The sequence below is a fragment of the Centruroides sculpturatus genome, unplaced genomic scaffold (assembly GCF_000671375.1).
Source record: "Centruroides sculpturatus isolate CEXI.00-Female unplaced genomic scaffold, Cexi_2.0 scaffold106, whole genome shotgun sequence".
Taxonomy (NCBI): domain Eukaryota; kingdom Metazoa; phylum Arthropoda; class Arachnida; order Scorpiones; family Buthidae; genus Centruroides; species Centruroides sculpturatus.
Window position 1 is genome coordinate 815,663 of NW_019384517.1, and position 13,770 is coordinate 829,432.

Consider the following 13,770-nt stretch of genomic DNA (forward strand, 5'->3'; position numbering starts at 1 on the left):
GATTAATTTACAACTACAATTGAAAAAAATAGAAAGAAACTTGTAAGAATCGTTCGAATATTTTAATTTATTATTCATTAGATATTGGTAGAACTTACCAGCAGAAAATAGCCGAAATCTTCATTTTGTATTGATATACTCTGTATAATATTATTGGATTTGGTTAATTTCTGCTTTATATACTTTAGTACAGTTTGCTTTCGACGGTATAATTCTTAAAATAAGAAAGTAAATATCGTAAATCTATCAACAACATGAAATTCACGCATCTTCAGCAATTTAACACTTTTATTCTTACAGTATCATTACTGTTTGTTTCATCAACTGCTTAAAAACAAAAATGCAATGTCATTTTTGAGAAATCATTGTTTAGAAATCGTAAACAATAAAACAGAGTAACGACAATGTACAATGTAAACAGGTTTATCTGTTTAAACCTCAGCAATTAGATCAGTTGGATTCTTTGTATTTCTTAGATCTGTGGCCACTGAGATTAAGATAACACGAGACTTTTATTGATGCTCGAAACATGAACAGAATAACAAAGATAATAACATAAACCATTACGTTACAAGTCAGAGACCGATTTAAGATTAGAAAATGTTTTTACTGTATTTAATAAACAATAGATTTATAAGTTAGCAAAATTACATGATTTATAATAGTTAATTGATTGACATTTTCTAAATTGCACACTGTAATGATAGTAAATTATTATTCGATTTATCATCTTAATTGTTGACGGCGTAATTAAATTACAGTATAATTAACTTGTGAAATACTGCATCTAATAATTGTTATAATGGTAATTTCGGGTTAATAAAAATATTTTTGTGTACATATATTTTATAATATGATGAATAGTCACAAACGATGTAAGCTCAAAATAATTCGATTCTGTACAATTTAAATTGTGAAAATTGTTTTCTATTCCTTTATTACAAGTAATAAACCAGCAATTAATTGCTAGAATAATTATAAAATCTATTTAACAGGTATTTAATTCCCTTTTGGCTCAAATGGTCTAACTGGCACCCGATTTCCAGTAATTTTACTACGTTAACAATTATAACTTTACCTTCGTATTTGTTAGCAAAGTATATTACAAAAGAATAGATGGAAATTGATAATTGCTTTATTATATCGTGTAATAATAATACTTTTATTTAAAAAATAGTAATAAAATATTAATAAATTTTTACAATGTGTACGTATACTTGTCTGAAAATAATAGAGATACCTTCGCTTCTGCAGTTAACTTGCAAATAATATGTAAAATTGCATACACTATTGTATAAAGCAAGTAACTACATTTGAAATAGACACCTAATGCCATTCTTAGAGAAATTACAGGGAACTTTTTGCATTTTGACAATACAACACGATATTTATTACGATTTAAGATTTTGCAAATGCCAACATATAATTTAGTTTATTTACCAACCACATACGACCGACAACAGTTTTCTGCTTTTAAGCAATAATTTCTGCGATGAGGAAACTACCCTGAAAAATAACAATAAGAAGTATTGATTTGCCGTAACTGCATGAATTGCAGAATAATGTTATTTATGTATTGTTTGATAGATTTATAGTGTTTTCTTTCTTATTTTGAAAAATACTATATCAAAAACAACTAACGCAAAGTATATAAAACAGAAGTTAATAGCACGATACAGAGTATATCGATCCAAGATGAAGATTTTGACCATTTTCTGCTGGTAAGTTGCAGCAAAATTTATTGAATAGCGAATATAAAATTTTGATGAAGTTTTACAAATTTATTTGTATTTTTTAATATATATTGTAGCTAATTGTGAATTAATGTGCTTGAATATTGCTGTCTTAAAAATCTACGTGTTTAAAGGTTGTGTTAAATTAATACAAAATTGCAACTTCTTAACATTTCTCTAGTGTTCAAAAATTATAATTAACTCATTAATTTTTCTTATTTAATTACATTCTTTACTAGCATTCACGTACTCCAATTAAATATTTTTTTATTTCACTTTACTTTCTCTGTCTCTCAGTTCTTTCATGTATACATTTTTTACAGAAATTTTTTTAACTTACATTTTTATACCTTGCTAAATCAGAGTAAAAGAGAATTGACAGCTTTTGGTATGACGTTTTCTTTCATGTCACATTCTTCCCTAATGTTTTTATTCCTCCATTTTGTCAATGTACACTCGTTTCTGAAGTATCTCCTTTCAAGCAGAGTGATGCAACTCTGTTTGAAGTTCGATATTGTGAATTCGAATTTGATTGCAAATTAATACCTGAAATGCGGAAACATATACTCGAATTTCTGCACTATCTAATTGCTCGTGTTGACTCTGCTTTATGCTTAGCGCAATAATATTTGTTTTAGTAAGACTCGTGTTTAATTTCGTAGAGCTTTTTGAGAACATATCTTACTAAATATTTTTTCACCACTAATAAAATATTTTTCATTCCTGCTTCCAGCATAATTCTTATTTTACCTCTATTCTTGTGTATGCCGACGGACGTGACAACAGAACTGAATGAAGTAACTTCAGGTAATCTTCTGTTAGCATTAATGTATTTTTAACTGAAGTTTTGTAAACTTATTCGGAAAGTAGTTCAAAATTTTTTTAATTCCTATCTGTATCTGTACTAATATATGAAGCGAGAATGTTTGTTTGTTTGTTAGAGATAATCTCGGAATCTAGCAAACTGATTTTTAAAGTATTTTCTCTATTAAAAAGCTTTTCCCGTTCTGCTACACGTAAAATATATATTCTTAATATATTCTGTTAATACCCGAAGCTAAATTTCGATATTTTTACTACATTAATAAGTTTATAAATACAGTAGAGCGTCGTTTATCCGAAGGTCGGTTACCCGAAACGTCGGTTATCCGAAGGAATTCCAGTCGACAAATTTAAATTTTCGCCAGTGCTGTGGCGCTTTAATCTTTGGTTATGTCTTCGGCTACTCAAATATTTTACGTTTTTGATACTAAATTAACTTCTGAAGTATAATTTTTTATTGTTTTTATATTTTTCAATACACTTATTTTGTTGTACAAAATAAAAAAAATAATTTTTAACGATACAATAGTCTTCTTTAGGCTTAACATCGACGAAAATTCAACGCGAAGCGACACGCAACAGAGAAAAATTTTAACACGGGATAAATTAATATATTTCTTCGTACATAATTGGTTATCCGAAAAATAAGTTATTCGAACAACCCCAGTCCCCAATTGATTCGGATAAACGACGCTCTACTGTAATTAGTTTTGGTCCTGAATTACAGGGATTTCAGACATTTGCTCTCTTTTGTCCATAGGGCAACGCGCCACTGATATAAGCTACTTTAAAACTCTTACCTACCATTTCTTCCTAATGATTACTTAATTACTACAAAATACCAAATCCTTTAATCGATATATGTCAAATTTCGCATAGTTAATCTCTATACTATATGGGGAAACATCCGGACCTTTTATTTACTGTTTCTTATTGTATCCCTCAGCCGCAAACTCCTAAACCTTTTGATCAATCTGCACAAATTTCGAATAGTTATTCTAGACTAGGGGTCCCCAAAGTGGTCGATATCGACCCCTTGGGTTCGAATAGTGTTCTCCAGAGGTCGATGAATACACGAGGGTCGAAAGGGTGTCGATTAATACCAAAGAGGATCAATTAAACTGTCTAGAAAAAAATAGAATATTTCAATAAAAATTCGAAATACGGATATGATCAACAACATTACTGACTAACTACCCTAGTTATAACTCGAGTTTTGCCGTAGTCTACGCCGCTTTAAGCATGTGCTACTCTGTTTTCACGCATCTGGCAACTGTACAAGTGTTAGAAACATGTTATGAACGCTGGTAGTTCATTATACACAAGCATACGTTGCACAGTTACACTCTAGTAGGGTTGTGACTCTAAGTATTTTATGTCTAAAAGAAGACTTTAAAGCACGTTTCGAAGACTCGGAGAATATGCATGTTTTCGAATGGTTCGCTAATCCATTTGATGTAAAAATAGATAATGAAGGTAGTGAACCTGGCTTAGAAGATGTACTGATTGAAATATGTGTAGATCTCGAAGCTAAAGCGTTGTTTAAAATAAATACCTCAGTGAATTTTGGAACAATAACAATATCGCCACTAAATATTCCAAGCTCAGAGCAGAAGCCGAACCTTTCTTACTTGCATTCCCAACTTGATATATGGTTGAAACTGATTTTACCCACGCGAACGCAATTTTGACAAAACAGAAAAACAGATTGAACTTGGAAAACCGCGGTGATTTGCGACTAAAACTTACCAATTTTCAACCGAATATCAATAATCTTGCTGCTTCTCTTCAGACACATTCAACCCTCTAATATCAACTATTTTAAGAAAAAGGCGTGTCAACATATTTTAAGGCATTCAGTAGTAGTGCAAATGCAAAAATAATTTAATGTTTTTGTTAAATACATAATCTGGGGGTCGATAAGAAGGCAAATATTCTATAAAGGGGTCGACGGGATAAAAAGTTTGGGGACCCCTATTCTAGACAATACTCAAAACCATATACGTTACTTTAAACCTCGACCTTTCACTCCTTCCACTGCTTTCATTTCCCACAAATTGCTAAACTTTTTGAATGATTTGCACTAAATTTTGCATATCTTATCCTGTCCCCGTTTTAAAAGTATTAAATTTATATAAAGTAAACTATATTTTTATATTTATTTTTTTTTTTTTTTAAATTGTAAGACATGTGTGAATCATATTTAATAGTTGAGAAATAGGAGATTTGTATTTCTAAAATTTCAGTATAGACATGGATTTATCGATGACAAACATTAATGATTCAAGAGGTTATAGTGCATTTGCATCTATATATTAACACTATATCATTTCTAGTAGTTTTAATGTACACTTTCTAATTTTTAATTAAGTTTTTTTCCTTTCAGTTACTGAAGGGAGAGATGTAGAAATTATAGAAGACCTTACAGAATATGTCATGCATATTTGCAACATTTCTTCAAATCCTCTTTGTATGATCATACAAACATAACTAGCTATTAAGTAAATACTAAGAATAATGTAAAAGCAATAACTGCGGAAATAAAGATAATAAAACTTGATTTTATGCTGTTTATTTTAATGTAAATCATTTTTTTTACAAGATTTACAAGTAAACCAAACCAGCAACGAGTTGCTCAACTTTCTCGGCGACACTTTAAAATTTTGGTAGCTCCTTCTGTTATTAAATTTTATTAAAAAATCTTTTTTATATTTCTAGCTATTATCAAATGGCAAAACGCTTTATTTTGAGAGTAGGAATGAGTCACGTAAAATCGTCAATAATTTTGACACTACTGGAGATAGAGACGACCCCTTTATCTCCCCATTCCCTCTATCTTTAACTGTCAAAATTTAACAGAATCAGTCCCTCTAATACAGAAACCTCGCAGCAAAATTTCAAAAATTTTAGACAAAAAGCACAAAAGTTATATAACTTTAAAGAGGTAGAACAAAATAGAGCCCCACACACACACACGCACACACACTAACATTCATAAATAAAAAACATTATTTATGATTCTCAAACACAAAATCGTGCTACTATTAAAACACTTGGCGTTTTTTCATCTTTATTCAGTTGATACGAGTATTACTACACGTTTCGGGCACTGCCCTTTATCAGCTAATATTAGATTCTATACAAACTTGAAAGGTGTACACATGTGTAAGATTAATACAGTTTCGTACATCTGCCTTAAGTTTTACAATTACTGTATATTAATTGACTAGTGACACTCAGAAAACACTTTCTCAACAATGAAATCGAAAGTAGGCTTCACCAACATGAAATTTACGTACATCTGTGGAGCATGTTTTAAATTATGATAAACAATTCCAACATTGGATCTTGCCTGTGCATAGGCTTAATATAATTTATGTTTTTTGTATTTTTCAAATTCTGTGTAAATTTGAAGACTGTAACAAATAAAAAGTTGATAACTTCAAACATCCTTTACAACCGCAGGAACATATTTATCATAGGCAGTTTCGACTTTTTTCGAAAATCTTTTTCACTTACGAAGATGTAAATTGATTAAAAGTCCTTTTGGGACTTGTAAGACCTCCCAGTCCTAGGTAACATATAAACAATACAGTATATAAACAAAATCACATACAAATCGGTTCGGTCGTATTCACGTGATACGCGAACAAATGGAGCAAACGGAGTTGTACTGTACACCTATATTTCTTACGTTGGAAGGAATATAGATGTACAGTACAGTATAACTACAGATGAAAATACAGACGGAACACAACAAATATCCCAGAAGTCGGTAAAAAGTGGTTTAGTATGATGTACAGTACTTTGCCAGTGTCTGCAGCAAACTAAAGATGCTAGTGTTAAAACAATATAGACCTAAATAATATACTTTTAGGGGCACCCTATCACTCAACATTTAACACGTGTACGCAAACGTCACGAAAGGACTCGAGCTTAGGAACGATTAACTAAACAGTAAAAATTCTCTTAAAAGGAAAATAAATTAACTACTATACAAAAAATTGTACAAGTTCCCATTCAGAAATAAAGAAATTTATTTTTCGAAATTTCACAACTATATACAGTCGATCCCCCTATAACACTGTTGATAATTCCGTTTTATATGAATTCCATGTTGTACGAGTCACTTAGATTTTACGAATACGTGAGCAGTTCACAGCCCGGCACACGTATTTGTAAAATCTAAGTGACTCGTACAACATGGAATTCATATAAAACGGAATTATTAACAGTGTTATAGGGGGATCGACTGTATAAATTGACGCAATGCCATTAAATTACATAAAGGTGTAAAATTTCGAATTAAGAAAAATTTGTAATATATATATTTGGTTGCAAGAACAAATTCAACGGCAATCGATATTTTAAAATTTATTGACTAGAGTGCATTTAAAATTTGGGGAACCAAGAAAAAGCGCGATGTACGGAGGAGCCATTGTAATTGTTTTTATGTTCGAGTCGTCGCACCGTCGCGTGTGTCGCCTATTGTCAGGGGCGCCGCTAGCAGTTTTAACTCCCGTGTGCAATACCGATTATGCCGCCCCCTGTTTAACTACGATTACCAACGCTGAGCTTGCCAGAAAGGATCTTTAGTGTTGTCTCATAAGGGTGTGAAAAAAGAAAAAAATATTTTACAAAGAAAATCTATTTATTATTACTAAGTTATTTTTGTTTACTTAAGTTTAAAACCATATAAATATTTATCTATAGAAATTGAACTTCTCTTGCCTTTATGTTTGCGAAATCTGCTATCAATTTTCATGTATCCAAGCTGTCTAAGATTTCACGTTCAATTGAAAATATAGCTAAATTACTTAATCTTTGCTGGTGCGTTGTTGATCTTAAATAGTTTTTTTTTTATAATTTTAACTTTGAAAAGGACCCTTCACTAAATGCAACTGAAACCGGCAATGTAAGTAATATTCTTAGTGCCATTGCTGTGTTCGGAAATGTTGAAATTAAGCCATTAGTAAAAAGATATTGTAATAAGGTTTGAGGATCATTAGACTGGTTTTCTGGAAAATGCAACTTTAAAGTATTGATTTCATTAAACAAATCAATACTGTCAATGTCTGTTTCACTACTCGAATTGTCTTTAAATTAAGCTTCAGATTTAAATCCTAACCAAGTTAAAATATGATTAATTATACTTAGACTCATGTCAGAAGAATTATTAACAAAATAATTGCAATTTCATACGCGATACAACTGTTCGAATGAGTACAAGTATAAATTGAGAAGGGAGCTCTGTGGGGATTCCCTAATTTCGCCAGTCCTGTCAACTTCTGTAATAGAGCACGACTATGAGTACTTGGCTTTAGGATGGTTCAACCTGCCGACAGACGTTTCGCATTGCATCTTAATTCTGATAAATGCCAATAGAGGCGCTGTTAAAGCTATAATATAGGCTAAATAAGAATATTGTAATCGCTCTCTGCTCGGATTTGTTTTCTCTTTGCAAAGACATTTCTTATGCTATAAATAGGGTGGGTATTGGGACAATAATTTTGAATATTACGTGACCGATCGCTCGATTTGCCGCCCCTCTGGACGTGCCGCCCGCGTGCGGTGCACGCCTTGCACGCCCGCTTACGGCGGGCCTGGTGGATAGTGCCGGTCGTTGCCACCAAGAGCGCCATATCTAAGGTCACGGCCACTCTATGTAGTATATTGTGGCTGGTTGACTGACCCTAACTTAAATAATGGACTGGTAAAGTGTAAAGTGAACGTAAGTCACGCATGAGCATCGCTGCCGATTCATTTCGCCACTCCGTTTGACTAAGTTAAAATTTTTTTTAAGGATTATTCATTACTTTATTATATAAAAATGACTAGTAAACGGCAACAGAGGCTCGCCTAATGCTACGATTACACCCACTCTCACTTATGGATATTCAGTTGCCCACCGGGAAAGAAGCGAATGTGTTTCAGAATTACGCCAATTAATCATATAATAATTAATCTCGATATAAGACGACGGAATTCAGTCCGTTTACCAATAATCACGAAATATTTTATCAATACAAATTGAAAAATTTTAAATATTTTTGAAGGAATTCTTTTCGTTTTCCAGCAGGATTTACTTGTTTTTAAACATTGGATTGAATAACTAGAAACTGAATTAATAAACGAATTTTATTTGTAGAAAGTAAGAAAAATGCAATATTTAAAAACTGCTCCGTCTAAATAAACAATAATGTCAAATACTTTTCAAAATTAATTAATATCTTTAAATTTTATCAAATATTCTGTCCCGACTAAGTAGCGACACAGTTGCCAACCTTAAGCGAGAAAATTGTCCTACACCCGTTTAGATTCGTTAAACATAAATTGTCTGTCGTGGAAATATAAACTAGGTTTCCCCATCTTTTCAACTTTTTATCTGCCAGCTCTTCTTACAAGAGAAACGTTTTTCACACTCCATTTTACAATGAAATTTTTACCGCTGCACCTTGTATGCCGCAGAACAAACCCGTGAATGGGCCAAATCTAAAATTCACGTTTTTTTTTCCATACAATTACTACGTACCAAGCGTTAACAAATATCTCAAACATTCCTTTTTTCGTGTACTTATTTTATAAGCGTAAACCTTAACCAAACTTGGACACAAAACCCTTTTAAAATGTAGCCTTTTTTTAAACGGTTTTTGTGTGGAGGTTTGATTATTACAGTAGAGCGTCGATTATCCGAAAGTCAATCATCCGAAACGTCAATCATCGAAAAGAATTCCAGTGGGCAAATTTAAATTTTCGCCAGTACTGTGGCGCTGCATCTTTGGCTATGTCTTGGGCTACTCAAATATTTTACGTTTTTGATACTAAATTAACTTCTGAAGTATAATTTTTTATTATTTTTATATTTTTCAATATATTTATTTTGTTTGTACAAAATTAAAAAATAATTTTTAACGATACAATAGTCTATGTTAGGCTTAACATCGTCGAAAATTCAACGCAAAGCGACACGCAACTAATAAAAATTTCGACATCGGATACGTTAAACTATTTTTTCGTACGTAAATCAGTTATCCGAGATATCAGTTATCCGGACAACCCCAGTCCCCAATTGATTCGGAAAATCGACGGTCTACTGTATTTAAGAACAGTTAGAGAAGAGTGTGTAAACCTTAGTTTTTCCACATGTTTTCCGCTGTCTAAAAGTTTTAATCAGCCCCTGGATTGACCCTGAATTAATCAGCCCTGTGTAGAAAAAGCCTGGGTTGGCGACATCTCCCTAGATGGGAACTACTCCGCAATAAAATGTCTAGACCACGCGCGAATAATGTCGCTAGGCAACAGTTACCATAGTAACGGCTGTACTTTAACGTAAAAATATCGGTTATTTTAAGTTTTATCGCATTAGGCTGTAATTTTTAAATGTCCACCGTCGTACGTCTGTCCGTTTATTTTTTCTTTTTTATGTCAATTTCGAAAATGGAATTAGATGAAAATGAGGGAAATACGTATGGAAAGCTTTAAATTAAACCCGTTCGACTAAGCCAGCCGAATTCTACCTCATTGGTCGATGTTTAACGCGTGATTCACGCGTCACTCTTTCATTGGCTGGACTTTTGAAATTCGAATTTCTCGCTGTGTGAATGGCTGGTGCGTCACATACACAATTTAATTCGTTTGACGTCATTTTAAAATGGCGACAGCTACGGTGTTCGATCGAGTGATCTTCTTGGATGGAGTGACGGTTACGTAACTGACGTAAGTCTTATTATAAAAGATTACGTATATAGTAACGTTTATCAAACTGTTGCGTGCGGGCTCTTCGAAAAAGCGTAACTTGATTAGTCAAGCTGTCAGAAAAAGAATTTTAGGTTAATGTTAGCTATGGTGATTAATTTAAAATGGCCGCTCTTCCGACTGTTTGTGCACCCGACTGACCTCCCGTAGGGAGCCGCCGTGTGGTTAACGTCACTAGTTATTGATTCACGGTAGTTCTTGAACAAAGTAAAAAAAAGGAAACGTCTTTTAAAAATGTACTTAATCTAACGGAAAGGAGACGAACCTAACCGAAGCGCCGCCATTTTAGTCACCGTAGGTAACGTTTACCGTTGGTTTTTCGCGCCCTTTTATCCTTAACCCCATTCAATGTTCTTCTTTGGTGTTTATTTTTGTCGCTTAAATCCCATAAGACACTCAATGGCGTCGACGTTGTCTCTTTGACTCTACCGTATCTGAAAATCCCATGTTTTTTGTTTCATTTTTGGATTTACGATTTTCGTGCCTTTTGCCAGCTTTACTCAAATTATTTAAAAAGTCACGAGTAAGAATATTTATTTTATACTTTGATTATTAATAAACTCGGTTTGGAAATTTGTTTTATTTGTTAATTTAAAATGATTATCGATATAAAAATTCAAACATTTAGTAATCAATGCTTATGTTGGTCAGTCAGATAAGACATCTTTATATTCACAGCACCAAGAATTTATGTATTTCTTTATATTTTTTAAAACAATATGGTTGTGTTTGAACATTACCTTTTTCGCCCGATTACGACTTTCATTAAATGCTATTTTAACTAATGATGTTTCAGGTAAGAAATTCAAAACCGATCACATTACAGTGATTGAATGTTACTCTATTCATTTAGGAATTTATATTTTCATTTGTCATTTATATTATTTGTACTTATACAGAGGTCTGATATATGTTGGCTAGCTTCGTTTTTGACTGGATTTGTTACTCTATAAATTCGTTTTAAAATCTGTCGACTCTATTTTCTAAGTTTAATTAGACACAGATTTTTAATTACATTAATTAGAACGTAAATTTTGAAAACATTAATAATTCTTGACGACGACAATTTATCAAACTTGACTACTCGCAGCCACTTCCCATTACTCCCGATTGTAGCGTCCCTAGCGGCAAGCATCCAAACGATAGATACCTTACGCAAGATCGATGTCACGAGCACGTGCAATTGCCCGGCGCCATCTTTGAAGTTCGTCTACGTTTTATTTGTGTTTACGCGTGCTTTAGATGGTGTTATTTTGTGTTGTTTATTCGTCGCGAATATCACTATGGCGAATTTTTGTGTAATTGGTTGTAATGGTAGTTCACTGGAGAACAAAGGAACATGATTTTTTAAAATTACCGACATTATTTGTCATCGAGGACACCAAAATGAGGAATGTAGTTAGTGAATATCAATACAAGAGTTTGTCAGAAACATTTCATTTCAGGTAAGCAATAAATCAGATTGCTTATTATCAATAAATGATTAGATAAACTCTTGCATGTGTATTATAAAGTGTGTACAAGCATAAATTTTTTTTTTAATACCACAAAATAAAGTTAAGAATTATGTTAACAACTGCATACAGTCGAACCCCCTACAACACTGTTGATTATTCCGTTTTATATGAATTCCATGTTGTACGAGTCACTTAGATTTTACAAATACGTGTGGCGGGCTGTGAACGGCTCACGTATTTGTAAAATCTAATTGACTCGTACGACGTGGAATTCATATAAAACGGAATAATCAACAGTGTTGTAGGGGTTCGAGTGTATTTTAGTTTGAATAGATAATAATTGTGTTCTAGCTTTATCTTTCACCTTTCAATTTATTTTCTTAGTTTCTGCTTGTAATAAATATACAGTAGAGTTAATATTAAAGCATTAGGTAAAGATAATTGTTTAGCGGATGAAGAACTAGAAATGCATTTTGAATAATTGTCCTTTCAGTCTCATTTACATAAACAAAAGTGTGTGTATTTTTTTAAGATATAAACCACTTACAATAGTTCACTTACAAATAGCTAAGTTAGGTTATTCTGGTGAGCAACATTAACATTTCTTTAAAATGTTACTTTTTACAATGATTATTTATTACTAATGTAAAAAGTAACATCTTAAAGAAATGTAACCTTCAAGTTGTTCCTGACAAATTCTTATTTATTATTTATATATAACGTACCATAATGATAACTAATGCTAAGTATTTGTCTTACATTTCTCATTCATGGTGAGTAACACATGTAACTTTACAGCCACTTAATTACTCCACAGTGCAAGAGTAGTTAGAGTTCCTAAGATGGATGAGAGTTTGGTAAGTACCAGAGTTGATTTGATTTTATCACTGAGGATGGAAGTCTTCTTGGTTGTGGTCATTTGAACTCTGGATTAGTCCATTGGGAACAGCATGCATGGATATGATTCTTTTGTTGAAAGTTTGGACATTTGGATGCCAGGGGTGCAACTCTCTTTCTTGTCTCTGGGAGGATCTTTAGGAAATCCGAGTCTATCAGATATTCCCATAATTCGTTGTTGATGGGGATCGATTCATTTGTCGTTTCGATTGGGTTCTCAAACTGTCACCGAAAGTTTATGGGGGGGTCATCTGGGGATCAACTCCTTTCACTGGAAGTTTTTCTCTCTGATTACATTTATTGTTTTAACACAGTTAATAGATCGGATTAGTGATGTATTTATAATTTTGTGACATACTGTATGCTACTGCTCAGCTTTAACGGCCAACTGTTGTAACTGAAAAAAGGCATACAAATTTAAAAGTCTGATAGACAATTTACTACAAAACTTCATGTCTATTCGCTTGTGCCAGGAAATATAGGTGGCGTATGAGTCGACCAAAATGGCTGCCACAAAGGGTATAGCATGCGTGGCAATATACGAGAATTACATGTGTGTTGTCTTTTTAATGTATTTTTCTCTCTGTAGTCAAAACGTTTTATTCGCATTTGTGTCTGACATTAATCCTAGTTGATTTCGTAGTTGTTTAAGTCATGATGATTACACCTTATGACATTTTAGAATATGTGTGGTGATCGGAAAAGAGGCCTTATAATGAGAGGAAATGCTAAAGAAGGGATATTTTTCGTATATCTTGGTTAATTTTTATGTTGTGGATGGAAAATCCTGCGCAAAGAAATATTAGGGCCTTGAAGAGGGCGTGGGTGATTATATGAAAATAGGCTAACTTTCATAGGTTTAAGGATAAGGCTAATATTATAATTTAAAACTGATAACTTCATATCTATCCACCTCTTAGCAACTAATTCACTTCAGTTTCACCAACACCTAATTTTGCTGTGCTTAAAATTATTTTATTTTTACAAACGTTTTTAACCTATCTAATATAGACCATCGTCAGGTTTAATATTATAAATGTTCCAAAATGGAACGTACCGTTTTTGAATATTTTACATATTTAAAATTCAAAAAAATAATTTAACTT

General features: G+C 32.6%; 2 long non-coding RNA genes across 2 annotated transcripts in view; both read left to right on the forward strand.

Moving 5' to 3' along the window:
* Positions 1-1,654: 1,654 nt before the first annotated feature.
* On the forward strand, positions 1,655-5,083 carry LOC111622595. The gene is made up of 3 exons (XR_002756300.1): positions 1,655-1,721; positions 2,467-2,540; positions 4,942-5,083. It is a non-coding gene; the product is annotated as an uncharacterized LOC111622595 (long non-coding RNA).
* A 6,401-nt stretch (positions 5,084-11,484) lies between these two features.
* The window catches only part of LOC111622609, a 7,118-nt gene continuing 4,832 nt past the window's right edge, over positions 11,485-13,770 (forward strand). Inside the window, exon 1 of the long non-coding RNA XR_002756303.1 lies at positions 11,485-11,755. This is a non-coding gene — a long non-coding RNA (uncharacterized LOC111622609). The remainder of the gene's footprint in view (positions 11,756-13,770) is intronic.